The following is a 14470-nucleotide window of genomic DNA, read 5'->3' as shown; positions in this document are numbered from 1 at the left end:
GCAATCTGCTCACAAACCATTTGCTCACAAATGTAGGTGTGATGACCTTATTTAAAAAAAATCTACTTTGTGTAAATGATGCCGATTGAATTATAAACTAGTGAAATTAAAGATAACGTGAATGTTGAAATTCAATTTATTCTCTTTTATAGTATCTAATGGGAAAAGAAATTTTACCGCTTTTCAATTTATTTCTAAGTCAAAATACAGCTTCATGCACACATAATTTGAATATGTATATATTTTTTGAATGAGGTACTCGTAACAATGGTCAAACAATATTTCAATCGATGTAAAATCACTTTTTTTATGTGTGAATACTGTGCAAAAGTCCCAACTGTTCGCAATCGTCAAGAGCCAGTAAGACTTTCTTGTTTTTTTTTTTTTTTTTTAAATATGAGTACATTTTGGCATCCCCTGGCAAACAAAAAAAATGTAAATAATAATAAAAATAAAACTTAAGATTTAGTGAAAAAAAAAGAAAACAGATCATTTGTAAAAAAAATAAGAACATATTTAAATATGAAAAAAATAAAATTATAATGCATTCCTATGAGCATATTTGTTGGGGTATATTGTAAGTCTTAAGGTCTTGGGGAGGGGTAATACATAAGTATATATACATGATATTTATTGCATAATATAATTTATTTAAGTCTACCATGATACGGCTAAGAACCTAGTGCGGTGGTCGAGAGAACTCTTTTAAATTATAATATGTAAAAAAGTTCAATAAATAAAAAACAATGCATTATTTTTTTTTATTACTCGTTGATACATGCTGTAATGTATATTTATTTTGATTTTGCGAAATATTCTTTCATATCATGAGATTACTTCGAATAATGAAATTTATACTAAAAACTGCGACGATTTCGTGTACATTTATTACATCGTTTAGAACAAGGCTGCCCAACCCCAGGCCCGCGGGCCACAATGTGGCCCGCGAACGAATTATAAGTGGCCCGCGTGAACCATTTTCAAAAAACCCGCCAATCCGCCAATTTGAAAAAGTGTCGTGGGCCCGCGGTAAAACAAACAATGCAGCTTGCGCGTGGTCACCAGTGTTGCCAACGAAGGCGATTTAACGTTATTTAGGCTACTCAGAACGAGAATCAGCGACGAAAAAATCTAACCTGTTGGACACACTTTTTAAACAAAAATACACCGTTTTTTGATATAATATTTTTTGCGTCCGAAATGGAATCTTGTAGCTACCCCCCCCCCCCCCCCCCATGGAATTCGAATATTTTGTGGGGAGCACTCATTTTGAATTTTTTTTGTGGGGAATTATGTTTTATAGAAATTCTCTAACAACCCCCCCCCCCCATGGAAATAGGAACCGTCAGGTATTCAGTGGCCCGCCAGTGATTCAAAATCGTCAATTTCGCCCAACTGTTAAAAAGGTTGGGCAGCCTTGATTAAGAACTACCCTACAGTCCGAAGTGCCCAACTCAACACTATTGAAATTAACATCGGAGTCCCACAAATCAACATACATATAGGTATATTAGACACGGTGTCCGGAAACCCATAGCGACCGATCTTTTTAAAATTTGACCGAAAAACGAAAGCTCAAATCAAAAAGGGCAAAATGTGATGTAGATTCACCAACTTCGCGATCGTACTACAAATTTCCGGATACGGTGTGTATAAAATGAAAATGAAGAACTCTACAAATTATTACATTGCAGATTAATCGTGATACCTGCCTATAAAAATACATATTTGCTGTCAAATTTTCAAATATAAATTTAATTATATGAAATAAAATGGATAAAAGATAAAAAGAATCATTTTTTTTAAATGGTGCGCGGTGTTAGGAACTCGTGTAATCTTAAAAAATCACGTCACCTATTAAATAAATATCCAATTTTGTAAGGGGCAGTTGTTTTGAAATTTTTAATATGGGTTTATTGCTAATTTATTAAGAAGCTCTTCAAAATATTGGTAATCCGGTAAAAAACGGGATATATTTTCATGTGTTCGAACATCGTTATAATATATACTAAGTTTGTTAAAACTTTATGATAATAGTTTAAAATACTTTGTAACAAGACTCTACAACGTTCTTCCAGACAATATAAAACAATGTGATTCACAAAAAAATTTCATACAATCTAAAAACTTGGATCAAAAATAAGAATAGGGCCTTTATCGGTGCATTCACCCAAATTCGCAGTTATTGAATTAACCACAGTATTGAGCGAAAACATCTTAATACAAGTATAGGTATGTTCAAAGGTATCAAAAGTAACTTGAAAAAATCTACCTCAACACAGGCTAGCCTAGTGAGGCGGTATTTGAGAAACCTCAACTAACTGTACTTTTATTTTCTTTTTACCTCATCATATTATTTTTGTATTTTTATGTTAATTTTATAACATAAAAAAAAGAAGTCATAAATCAATTTACAATATACATCACAATATGCATTTTAGTTGCAATGTGCAAACTTTCTTAAAAAAAAGATATATATTATTATTATTATAGTTTATCAGGAAACCTTTTCATTCATTCGTTAAAGGCCTGGTATCCAGTTTTTAACCGGCTTACCAATAATTTGAAGAGATTCTTAATAATTTGGCAGTACTAATTTTTTTCCGTGTAGCTTTTAAGTATAGTAACTTATATTTGCAGTCGAAAACGTGAACACATATTATGCCCTGTAATTTTGTGAATATCTACGACAAATCTATAAATTTAAGTAACAGTTCTTTTCTTCGTCAGTTTGTCTTTTGGCCGCCTGCACAGATAACCTTATAGATCTGTAAGCAATGCTTGTGACGTCACAAACGCACATTACTCCATATTTAAGGGCGCGAATTCAATTATTTTCAACATAAAAAGTTATTTTATGGTTTGAAATAAGAACGCCATAAAATAATGTCTTCGTGAAGGGCCGCCAGCCGAAATGTCACTTCCACAAATGTCATTGTTTATGACGTCACCCACCAGGAAAACGGTAAAGGGATTATTTACCGCTATCGACATAAGCTATTATTATCGTTCGAATAATAGGTTGTGTCTATAAAATGAAAACCCTTGTGTTCCCAGCACACCCCTTACAGATAGGTACAATTCACTGAATATATAATCCGTGGTAATGTGATCTATACCTATAAAAAAAGCTGACATTTCTTCGGGCACACCAGATAAGACCAGTGGCGATTTTCTCTAAGGAGCAGTAAACTCCCAGTAAATAGTAGCAAAATAAACATGAATTAAAATATTAAGTAATGTTGAAAATCGCGCCACTTAAACTTTGCTCGTTAAACCGTGTGAAAATCCGTTCATAGGGGTAGAATACAGAACGCACCTGTGAATAGATAATTCCTATGATATATTTCATATGAACATTATTCTATCTCGTAGGGTGAGAGGTACGTACCGCTACATCTCCAGGGTGGAAGTTTCGTATTTTGTTTTATATCTATACATTATATGTATGTATGGGTACATAACATTCGAGTTTTTATAAAATTCAGCAGATTTCGCTTTTCAATAATGCAATATTTGTGTGCGCCAAAGATGAAAATGATGAATTAAAACAATAAAAATAATAAATTATTACTAGAAAACATATTATTTCATTATTTTTGTTAAAAAAATATCGTTCACTTTTTATTTATTTTTTTAAATATTTGTTGCATTTGCAAATACAGTAAAAAAATAATAGATTTTTATATGAACGGAGTTTAGTTTTAAGTTTAATGTTTCTCTCTAAACTTTGAAGGTGATCTCGAACCGCCACTGGACACGACCACAACACACACAACGTTTATCGATTCAGAAGTTACGAAAATAAGGTATATTTTTACACTAACTTCAACATTCATGCCCCTTTTTCTTGAAATATCATTTGCATCGTATTATCTTTTTACGTCAAAGATCCTAAAGCTCAAGAAAGAATATCAATATTTGAAAATTTTTGATCAATTTCACCGGAAGTAAGGGAAAATTGACCTTACTTCGGACAGACGGTGACGCCCACAATACACTTCTACCGGTTTATCTCTTCAGGGCTAGGTACTGTGTACATGTAGGTGAATATTCTAAAGGGGTATTCGCTAGTGGATATCTGTAGTCGTAATACCTGGAAATGTGATATATTAAATTGATATTGAATTTCGCACGTTTTCAATGAGGAAATATTATATTAAATCTTTCCATAAAAGGGATAATATGTATGCTTATTGGAGGGGTAAAAAGGGTTATTTTGGTTTGGGGGAAATATTATACGACCATCATGGTTTAGATTATTACTTACCTACGTAAATTTAGTTATTTGGTAATAAAATTTCGTTACATACAGTAGATAAATTTAGTTATAGAATGCAAAAAAAACCAAAACAAGCCTACTCTTCAGCCGTCAAGAGAAAGAAACAAGACAAATATGTATAGAGCGAAAAAAATCACAAAAAATGTAATTTAAAATAAAACCATGATTACAGAGGTTTATTTTTGGGGTATTGTGTCGTGTTGCGTTACATCCTTCTTTGTTAACTGTTAAACTGTTAAAAAAGTAAAAAAACATGCAACATTTCCACATAATAAATACACTTAAAACAATGAAAATAGACAGATTTGATAAAATAATGATAATGTTGATCAAATAATGTTTAAAGAAGATATTTTTAATCGATGAAGACAATATTACCAACTCTCAAACGAAAGATGTGAAACGGAAATGACAGAAAAGAGATTCAATTCTCTTTAAACATTACCAACTTTATCTTCATTTTCTTAACGCATATTTTTTTGGCTGCTATATGTGATTGAAAGATTCCATTCCAAATAAAGATTGCATTTAACCTATTTATTTATGATAGATAGATTCCGTTCGAACTAAATATTGAATTTTAGCTATTTATATATGATTGAAAGATTCCGCTCGAACTAAAGATTGCATTTTAGCTATTTATATATGATTGAAAGATACCGTTCGAACTAAAGATTGCATTTTAGCTATTTATATTAGATTAAATGATTCCATTCGAACTAAAAATTGCATTTTAATACAATTTGAGGTTTTACTCATGAATTTATTCCAGTATAAAAAAGAGCACCTTTTTTAAGTACTAATCGATAAGCATGAAAAGACGAACCATATGGAAACTGGATGAAAAAAAGCAGCATATAAATCGCCCGTAAGTTTATGATGAGAAACGTAAAACCTTCTATCAGGGTCGAGCCATTCCCTTTTCAGATGGGGATCAAAAAGTTCCCGACCTCTTTTTACAGCAAATAAAGTGACAACAATGACGACCATCGGCGACACTTTCAGAAGCTTTTAATGTCCGGAAAAACTCTCCCTCGAGCTTTTTTAAAAGTCTTACAAAGGTGCATTATTTGTAAATAATAGAAACAACACTACCTTTTTCGTTGTTGAACATTTAATAAACACGATAAAAGTGTACAAATTTTATTTGACCACTCAAATAAATTAAGAATTATGGTACCTACTAATACAAGGCGGTTATGTAATGAACATTATGTAGGAAGGGAGACGTTGAGCGTATGAACGAAGAAGTCGGAGACGTCAAGACATATAATAAAAAACAGATTTAGAAAGATAGAACACCAAGCTTTTTTGCATTTAAAAGTTCACCATGGACGCTGATGTTTAACTTGAAAAAAATCTAAAAAAACTGAAAACCGCCAATATCAAGGTTGGCCATTTTTTTTAATAATTATCATTTTATATACAGCGAAAATAACAATAACCACTATCCTTTGTTTAATTTTAAAAAAAAATTGTTCGTATAAAATGGTACATAAAAAAAAACATTGGTGAGCGCTTTCAAAAACTTTATTAAATACTTGTATTAAATTTTGGGATACGTTCGAAAACAACGAATTGATTTAAAATTAGATGTCAAGCTGGAATATTTACACGGTATTATATTGTCAAGATTCAGAATAACAGAAAAGTATATATAAGACAATGTATACATGTGAATGAAGCAATGAGACTGTGTCAAGACAGTGTTGTGTGGCGGTCCATCCTATCTGCCTATCCCTCGAGTTGATTTGCAAGTAGTAAGAAAATCCTTAATCAAGTGATTAAAGCGCCGTATTTGATTGTATTTTCGAACAATGATCATAATCCTCTTACATTATTAATCGTAGCAGAAGCTCATGATTATCTCGTGCCATTCAGCTGTTATCTCTGACAGGTCCTTACGTTGCGACGTGCCATTTCATGTGTGTTATTCCTACAGAGAGCAAATATTGTAATATTGTTCGGGATTCAGATAATCCTCTTCTATTTTCTGCTCCCCCGTCTCTTGTCAACAGCGATTCGTTTGTGTTTACGCAGCCGAACAGAACGCGAACGTAGACATATTTACCATTATTAGAGTGCCCATGATGGAAAGATTATTATCGTTATTATTTATTACAATGTATTCAAAGTTTCCTTTCTAGGCAAGTTGATGTCGAAGAAAAATAACATTTTTTCATCCGTAACGATTTGGATATTGGTTCGGAAAATTGGTTCAGAATTTGTATTATAATTTAATCCAGGTATTAAGAGATGCACCAGACTTACTGCATTTACCTATCAAATACATCTAAGCAAACCCAGCATTGTGTCATACACTTCCTATATAGGATAATTTGAAAGGAAACCGCTACATAAAATTCGACTAAAGTGTCAATATCCTCCGAAATACGAATAAAATCGATATGTGGCCATTTGGTTCTGACAACGTCGTAAAACAGGCCAACTCCTCGTAATGTGGAATACAAATTACGTCTTCTTATCTGCTGGTTTTATTTTCTGTATCTGTTACACATCCGCAAGCTTGAACCCGCTTGAAAAGGGTGTCACGTTTTGTGTTTTCCCTTTCGCAATGCAGCAATATACTTCATCCTTTTTTAAGATCGAAGCTTGGATATGGTATATAACACACTAATCTTATTAGTTGTTACTAATGCACAAAAAACGTGTATATTTTTCGATTTTCTGTAAAATACGATGGATCCTTTTCACGAAGTCATTTTAAAATGAAAACAGAAGAAAAAAGTGTTGTAAGAATCTCCAAAGAATCTCATTACCCAAATTTGTGGTTAATTAGCGCACAATGTTTACTAAGATTCAGTTTTTACCTAAAAACATCGATAAAGCCATTTCAAATAATGTTTACATTCTGAATATTATTTCACCCTAAACTAAAAATAGTACGAAAAAAGTTCAGGAATTACATACCCCATAATAAACGGTAACCGGACAACTCAACACACCTTTAAAAAGTGATATAAACTCATGAAAAGCGATGAAACAAAAACTATGTTAAATAGGTTACGTAGGTTATGTTTGCATGTGAGTTTTTCATCTCTTTTAACGACTTTATATAACTTTTTAAAGGGGTGTCGAATTGTCATTCCGTTGATTTATCTTGGAACCCTTTAGGATTTTTTAGGTTCATGGGTTAGGTAAGATTGCATTAGGTGAGGTAAGGTTAGTAGATCAAGTGATCTCTGTGACTTGTGGTATCCTCCGTACTTAACATTTCATTAATCTTAAGGGGGGGCTAGGGTTAATTCGTACGAAAAAAGGCATTTTTTGTGAATTTTTTGTGACAACACAGTTAAAATTTCTTTATTAAATCTAATAGAACAGTAAAGTATGACATTTTAAAAATGCTGTATAAAATTTTCACAGAGAAATATTAAAAAACACGGCAATGGCAGCAATTATTCGGACGTGTCTCAAAAAAAAGTAGAATGGCGGTGCCCCTCATAACTCGGTGCTGGGTCATCTGAAATCAAAAAATCAAAGTTCATTCGTTAGATAATAGTTTTTCCCAGGTAACGCTGGGAGGGTTTTTCGAAATTTTAATTTTTCACTTTTTTGGAACACTTTGAAGGGAAAAACGCTATTTTTGGTGAAAAAAATCGGCTAATTTGTTATTGTAAAATAATAATTATTAACAAATTTGAAAAAAACTCTCCAGCGTTACCTCGTAAATTATGTACAGAAATAGTTTTCAAAATTTCAAAAGGATCGGTGGAGTAGTTTTGAAGTTATGGCGGTCACCGACTTTGAAAATGTGAGTTGTGGGAAAAACGCTATAAAGTTTTGAACACTAAAAAATCTGGTATTAAACATTTATAAGCAAATTTTATCGGCTTACCTCACACTGAATCATCAATGCCAGGTCCATAAAGGATGTTGCTATCACCCATGATGTCTAAAGCACCTTTTTGCTCCTGTCTACGACGAATCCTGCCTTCTTTAGTTTGTTTCTCAGCTTCCTGCTCTGCTCGGCTTATACGTATGGTCGGGTAGGGAATAAAATCCGACAGGTATAAAAATACTCGTAACTTCGTCAGTTTTGCTCCAATCAACTTGAAATTTGAACACAATATTCTTAACATATTAAGCATTTATTTAAAAAAAAATAAAAAAAAAAAATTTTAAAACCCTAGCCCCCCCTTAATAGTACAGTCTACGATTTATAACATTTCACATGCCGCGATGGAGACTAGAGATAAAAATCGGATATTAATCATGTTAGGAAAATGATGTTCAACTCTACTCGGGCCTTTGAATGTCAAACATGTCAATGCGGCGGTAATTTATCGCCGTCATGTCATATCAATGTGAAATATGAACATCAACATTTTGCTTCTTTGGAAATTGTATGTAAGGTTGTTGTCACATTTTAACATATAAGATAAATGAAATATTGCTGATTTGAGTGAGAAAAATTGAATAACGAAAACGTGCTTGTTTGGTATCTGAAACGGTTGGTTATCATGAAATTTGATCAGTTGTATCTATTCAGAATTCAAAGTTATCGCACTTTTCAGCTCGTAATTGGGAGAATAATAAGTCGTGACAGTATCCCGAGGAAGACATGAAACGAACATATGAATCAAAAACAGGGTGAGGAAACTAACTTTAGATATCAAAGGTTTTCTCAGAATGACGTATTTTGCTTTCTGCCAATAAACAATACAATATAGCATTGTAGGATGGGGTGGAGCTAAAAACACACACTCAAAGGTTTACACAGCACAAAAATTAATATTAAAAACAATTCTACCTAAACCATATACATTTTCACGAGAATTTCTGTTTAAAGAATTTGAGTCAGAAAACTAAATACATTTATACTTCTACCGTGCAACATAAAAAATTTACAAACATAATATTCTAAATAATACTAAAATAGTAGATAACTCAGACAAACATCAATTCTCCAAAATGTAAAAAAAACAATGGGGCAATTGAACTGTAAATTAAATATCTTGGATTAAATTTTTATAAAACATTACCAGAAAGTATCAGAAATAAAATAAACTGAACACTTAAACATTTAAATAAAGAAATAACGAACATAATAACACATCCCCCTCTACACTCAAGTCTGGCTTAAGTATGGTGGTACAATATGTGAAAAGATTACTGCGATAGTGTACATTGTAACATATTTTCTGTAAATATGTAAATTCATTTTTATACCTAATATGAACAATCCAACAAGGTGTCACTCTTTATACTGCCTATATCTACCCACCACTGCGATGGAAGGCTTTGATAGTTAGGTTAGGTTAGGTTAGATTATTGGCTATTTTTTTGTATTTTTTAAACTTTCCGGCGTAATGAGCGCTGTTGAAAGTTGTGAAGTCTCAAACTGATGATTGTTCGAATTCATTAAAGTAGGTACCTAGCTACGTGGAGAAAGATGAGTACAGCTGAATTATTAAAATCCTGTTAAAAACGTGATAGCAAGCTATTTCCTAATAAAATATTAGTACATCGCAGTACATGCAGCTACGCTTATCCTGATAAATATAATGACGAAATGCGAAAATAATACAATTATTATGTACACTCGTTCTGACATCCTCAAAACACATTCGTGTTTTACTGATAGTTGGTTAGGAAATCTGCAGTCCCGTTTTTAACAGGAATACGAATAATTTGACAAGATTGTTAATAAATTTGAAATATTTATATTAGTAAGTTTTCACCGTGTATAATAAGAACATTATATTTATTTTTATTTAATTAATAATTTTATATTTGATATGAGTTTATTTTGTTTAAGCTTTTTAAAAATGATTTTTCAAGTTTTCTAACGGCGTTTATCTGAAAGGTAAATTTCTCTCTGATTCGTCATCAAATAATATTACAAAGGAAAATGACGATACTTTTTGTTAGTTGGTAATTTCTGAGCAATGTGATTCCGAGGCAATGTGATCCCCAGGAAATCTGTTCCCGAGGCAATGCGATCCCGAAGAAATGTAATCCCGGGGCTAATATTTTTAAATGTTTTCAGTTTCACAGAAAATCCTATAAAATTAAAAAAGTGATTTTCTGGGATCGTGCGCTTGTTAAAAATACTCATTTCGGTTGAAACTCGGATTTGCTTTGAATTTAAGTGTCATTTTCAAATTGGAACTCATTCTTTGAAAAACTGTCAAGCTATAAAGTAGGTACCTACCAACAGAATAATAATTTAACAAAAAAATATTTTGATTGGCTTTTCAAAATTGGAATTACAATATTCAGTATTTTTCACGGTTCTGCGCTAGTAAAGAATAAAATTGAAAACGTGATTTTCAGATAGCTATACAAAATGGAAAAGCTATTATTATATAATACGAAATCATAGCTTAGAACAGACCTACTTAGGGATAGCGGGATAAGGCAGTTCCTACCTGTAGAAAGGATAAATCTCTAGAATAGCTGTCGGGTATCAATTAATAAGGGTTCGATTTCAAACGCCGAACATAACGTCGTTAATAATGAGGCAACTCAAAAGGATCGCAGCTACCTACCCACTATCCACCCAGTCTACTACTGGCGTCTTACCTGCGTCATTTATCTGAAAAACCTCGAAAACTGATCAGACAACCACTAGACAAAATCTACACTGATTTGAAGTAGAGCTGGGTCGATCGATCATTTTACACAACCCACTGGCGAAGTGATCGGGTTCTTTTACACTTGGAAAAAATGCAATAGATAGATCTATACGCCACGCGCTGTGTTGGTCGAAGTCGAAAGTAGCCGATCTTTGACAGGGGAGGGTAGACCTTTCTAAAGTGATTTATTTTCGATAGGGTAGGTTGTAGGTAAGTATACTATTCGAAAAAACCTAATTATTGACAGGGTACTTTCGGGTAGTAGGTATACCATAGATAATTGTGTAGACCGGGCGTCTCGAATCTCGTCATCAGAATAGATTTACAAAATGTACACATCTATAGTCGCTTGCCACACCCATCACGGGTGGTGTATGAGCTCAACGCACATCGATCGACCGTGGTTCGCGATCGGGTTGAAATGATCGGTTCGTGATCTGGTTCACGATCGAGCCAGGACTAATTTGAAAGAAAACTAAAGTCGGCAGTTTAGATAAGATCTGTCGACTCCTAAGACATGTCGTTGTAATTGATTGCTCAAAAAGGAAAATAGATATTTGATGAATTTCTGCAGAAGTGAGGAAAGATTGGGCTTACTTCGGGAATATGTACACGCCCACAACAGAATTCTATCGGTTTATATCTTCAGTGGCTACGAGTTACGACGTAGGCACCAGGCACACGTGTCAGGGGAAACGGTGCGTGTCTGGAATGCGTGAATGATCTACGTGATGAAAAGAAAAACAAGTTACATCCCGTGAGACGTTACTTCATACATTTCGGCATCAAAAAGATGTTTTGGAAATTTTACAGGCGATTAGTCATTAGTTAATTATTAAAAGTTTGTAGGCACATAAAAAACTTTGTTAATATTTCTTAAAAAAATAAATGTTATTTTTGATTATAATGATCGTACAGTTGCGGATCTGAAATGGTAATTATATGAAATTCCCCAATAGAAAAAAAATCGCGAAGTATTAAATCGTAAAATTACTAAACAATACATTGTGTTCTGTTATTCAACATCTGGTATGAAAAAAATCAAATAGTATCTTCAAATTCTACTTTAGACATTTTTCGAAATGTTTTTAACAAGTCGTGTTTAATTAAATATGATCACTATTTTCGCTCTAACATTCGTATTTAAGTCGCCTTTTCAAACAATCTTTTTCTTCTTTTTGAATGCTTACTACGGAGCCTTAAGGACAACACTTTAAATTAACACACTTCCGGCGGAAAGGGTAAGGAGTTTACCTTTTACCCCAGTCCTACTTAAATGGCGGAAAATGCATTGCTGTCCAATAATTTTATATCAATATCATTTTAAGGGTCCTAACAATATGTATATGTATTTAAAAATTTGAACCAAGTCTTCCCCATCTTTAAGTTCTTATTTTTTGCGTGTAAGAATATTTTATCAAAAGGAAACTATATTTAAACCCTTCCAATTATGACACCGAAGATGCGGATTTTTTTTTTTGTAATAATTTTTTTTAAATGAAAAATGAATTAAAAATAAATATATTTTACAAATAAAACATCACCAAATGGCCCAAAACTGACTTTAACTTCAGTTTATGGAATCGTATTACAAAAGCAGGCTTTAATTTCGGACAATAATTAGTTGGGGTGTGGTGAGTAACATGTAAAAAAAATCATTAAAATATAGGTATTATTTTCAAATATAGCTGCTCTCGAATGCGACCCTTATTTTCGCCTGCCTAAAGTGCGTAAATATTCATATACCTAGAATGTACACGAATCGATTATAATATAAACTATGTTATTTGTTTTCTAGCAACTTGAAGACATTAAAAAGGTTTGTTGTAGTAAGCACAAGTTTATCACAATGCTACTAAAACTTATCGAAATAATTAACTACGCCTAGCCAAATTCCACAAAATGTAATAATAGTAAAATTGCATTTGCAATATGTCCACATAAGATGACTTCCTGCGGAGTTCCTTGCATTAATGAAAGCCTTCAGGCTTTGGCAAATTGGATTCCTATTCCAGGAACAGAATCACGACTTGCAGTAAACAAAGTACGCCAAAGACGAGATAAATAATGAAGCATCGTTGGGGAACTTCAAGATCTAACAAGCAGATTGTGCGGCGTGATGCTGAACTCTCTCAACTTTAATGATGAAAGTGAGTTTTGTTACGGTTTAAAGTTGAGCATATTAAATTAAAACTTTTGCTTTCAGATAAAATAACAGCCGCCATTTTTCTAACAATCTAATTTATAAAGTTCTTCGGTAAACGGGTCACTTTTTAATGTTTTATCTACACAAGGCGAGGTGAACATATTCTAGACAATGGTGGAATTTTGTGAAATATGATCCTGCTTTTCATCGTCTTTCTTCGGTGAATTTTTCTGCATTATAAGCACGTTTACGTGTAGAAGGATTTAAGTTCAAGTTCAAGGTACTAGTGTGCTGAAATTAAATTATTGGTGGCTTAGAAGGTTTATATAACAATCAGCTTCACATATTATTCACAAAGGTAGCTCAGCGGTTAGAGTGTTGTCCTTGTAAGACATAGGTTCTGGGTTCGATCCCCAGTTGCGACCGTTATCTTTTTTTTAAAATTTTCTGTGCCTTTTTTTGTTTCATGTTTCTTTTAGATTTACTGTTAATATTATCTTCTTCTTCAATGATTAAAAAATATTACATTTGGTGTGTTTAAATAACTTTCAATAGTTTTCCCAATTAAATTCATCGTTTATTAAAAAGCTATCATCTGCGAGAGTTTCTACGTTTTCGTATAAAAACCGTTTATTTCAGCGTTTTAAAAACGCGTTTAGTTATTTTTCTCATCTATAATTGCTCCATCGTAGAGCAATTTGTCTTTTGTGATGTTATGCTCATTTAGATGTTTTTTGTGTTAAATTGAAAATAAATATGTAAAAGCCCAGCTGAGCGTAAAATTCTAAAAATTCCAAAAAATGGGGAGGCTCGCCTTCGCCTTCGGGAAAGGAATTTGATAGGGAAGAGAAAAATTGAGAAGTACGTGGCCATTCTAATCTGGATACTAAATACGGCTAAAGCCATTTCAAGCAAAGTTTCTATACTGAATCGTGACGATACTGAAAGTATCTAACACTCGGTGTGTTTAAAATCGGGCGAAACAGAGTAGTCGCTACAAGTATTACTAAAGCAATAAAACAGACCAGTTGTTTGACCTAAATAAAAATAAAATTCCGAATGTTCAATAACTAACCCGTATCGTCTGATCGATCGCCTTGGAGCCGTACACCTGTTCACTCGTTCACCTGTTCCCGGGATGAGGCCCAGCCTCCCTCACACCTGACTGGACAGGATGGATTACTTAAGATTAGAGAGAATCATATAACATTGAAAGTTTTTGCCGTCGTAAGAGATTAATTATTTTGTGTGTTTGTGATAGCCACGCCTACTATAGTTGTTGTGCGTTATATTTGTTGTCCTTCCTACAAAACGTTCGAACATGAGTAAGACCTACAGTTTTAGGAATACATAACTCAGTGTTTTTTAATGTACCTGCCTATCCAGTTATAACAAAGGCTTACAGCTACTTAACAATACTTATATAAGCTAGTTGTACAA

General features: G+C 33.0%; 2 protein-coding genes across 2 annotated transcripts in view; one reads left to right on the top strand and one right to left on the bottom strand.

The window, feature by feature from the left end:
* LOC149417359 (uncharacterized) overlaps window positions 1–14470 on the top strand; it is a 239074-nt gene that overhangs the window by 98922 nt on the left and 125682 nt on the right. The window lies entirely within an intron of this gene.
* LOC149417361 (hexosaminidase D) overlaps window positions 1–14470 on the bottom strand; it is a 106955-nt gene that overhangs the window by 79040 nt on the left and 13445 nt on the right. The gene's annotated exons all lie outside the window — the stretch shown is intronic.

This window comes from Hesperophylax consimilis, chromosome 15 (genome assembly GCF_061612785.1).
Source record: "Hesperophylax consimilis isolate HC1 chromosome 15, BYU_Hcon_1.0, whole genome shotgun sequence".
Classification (NCBI taxonomy): domain Eukaryota; kingdom Metazoa; phylum Arthropoda; class Insecta; order Trichoptera; family Limnephilidae; genus Hesperophylax; species Hesperophylax consimilis.
Note: the sequence above shows the minus strand (reverse complement) of the source record. Positions and strands in the feature narration are given on the sequence as shown.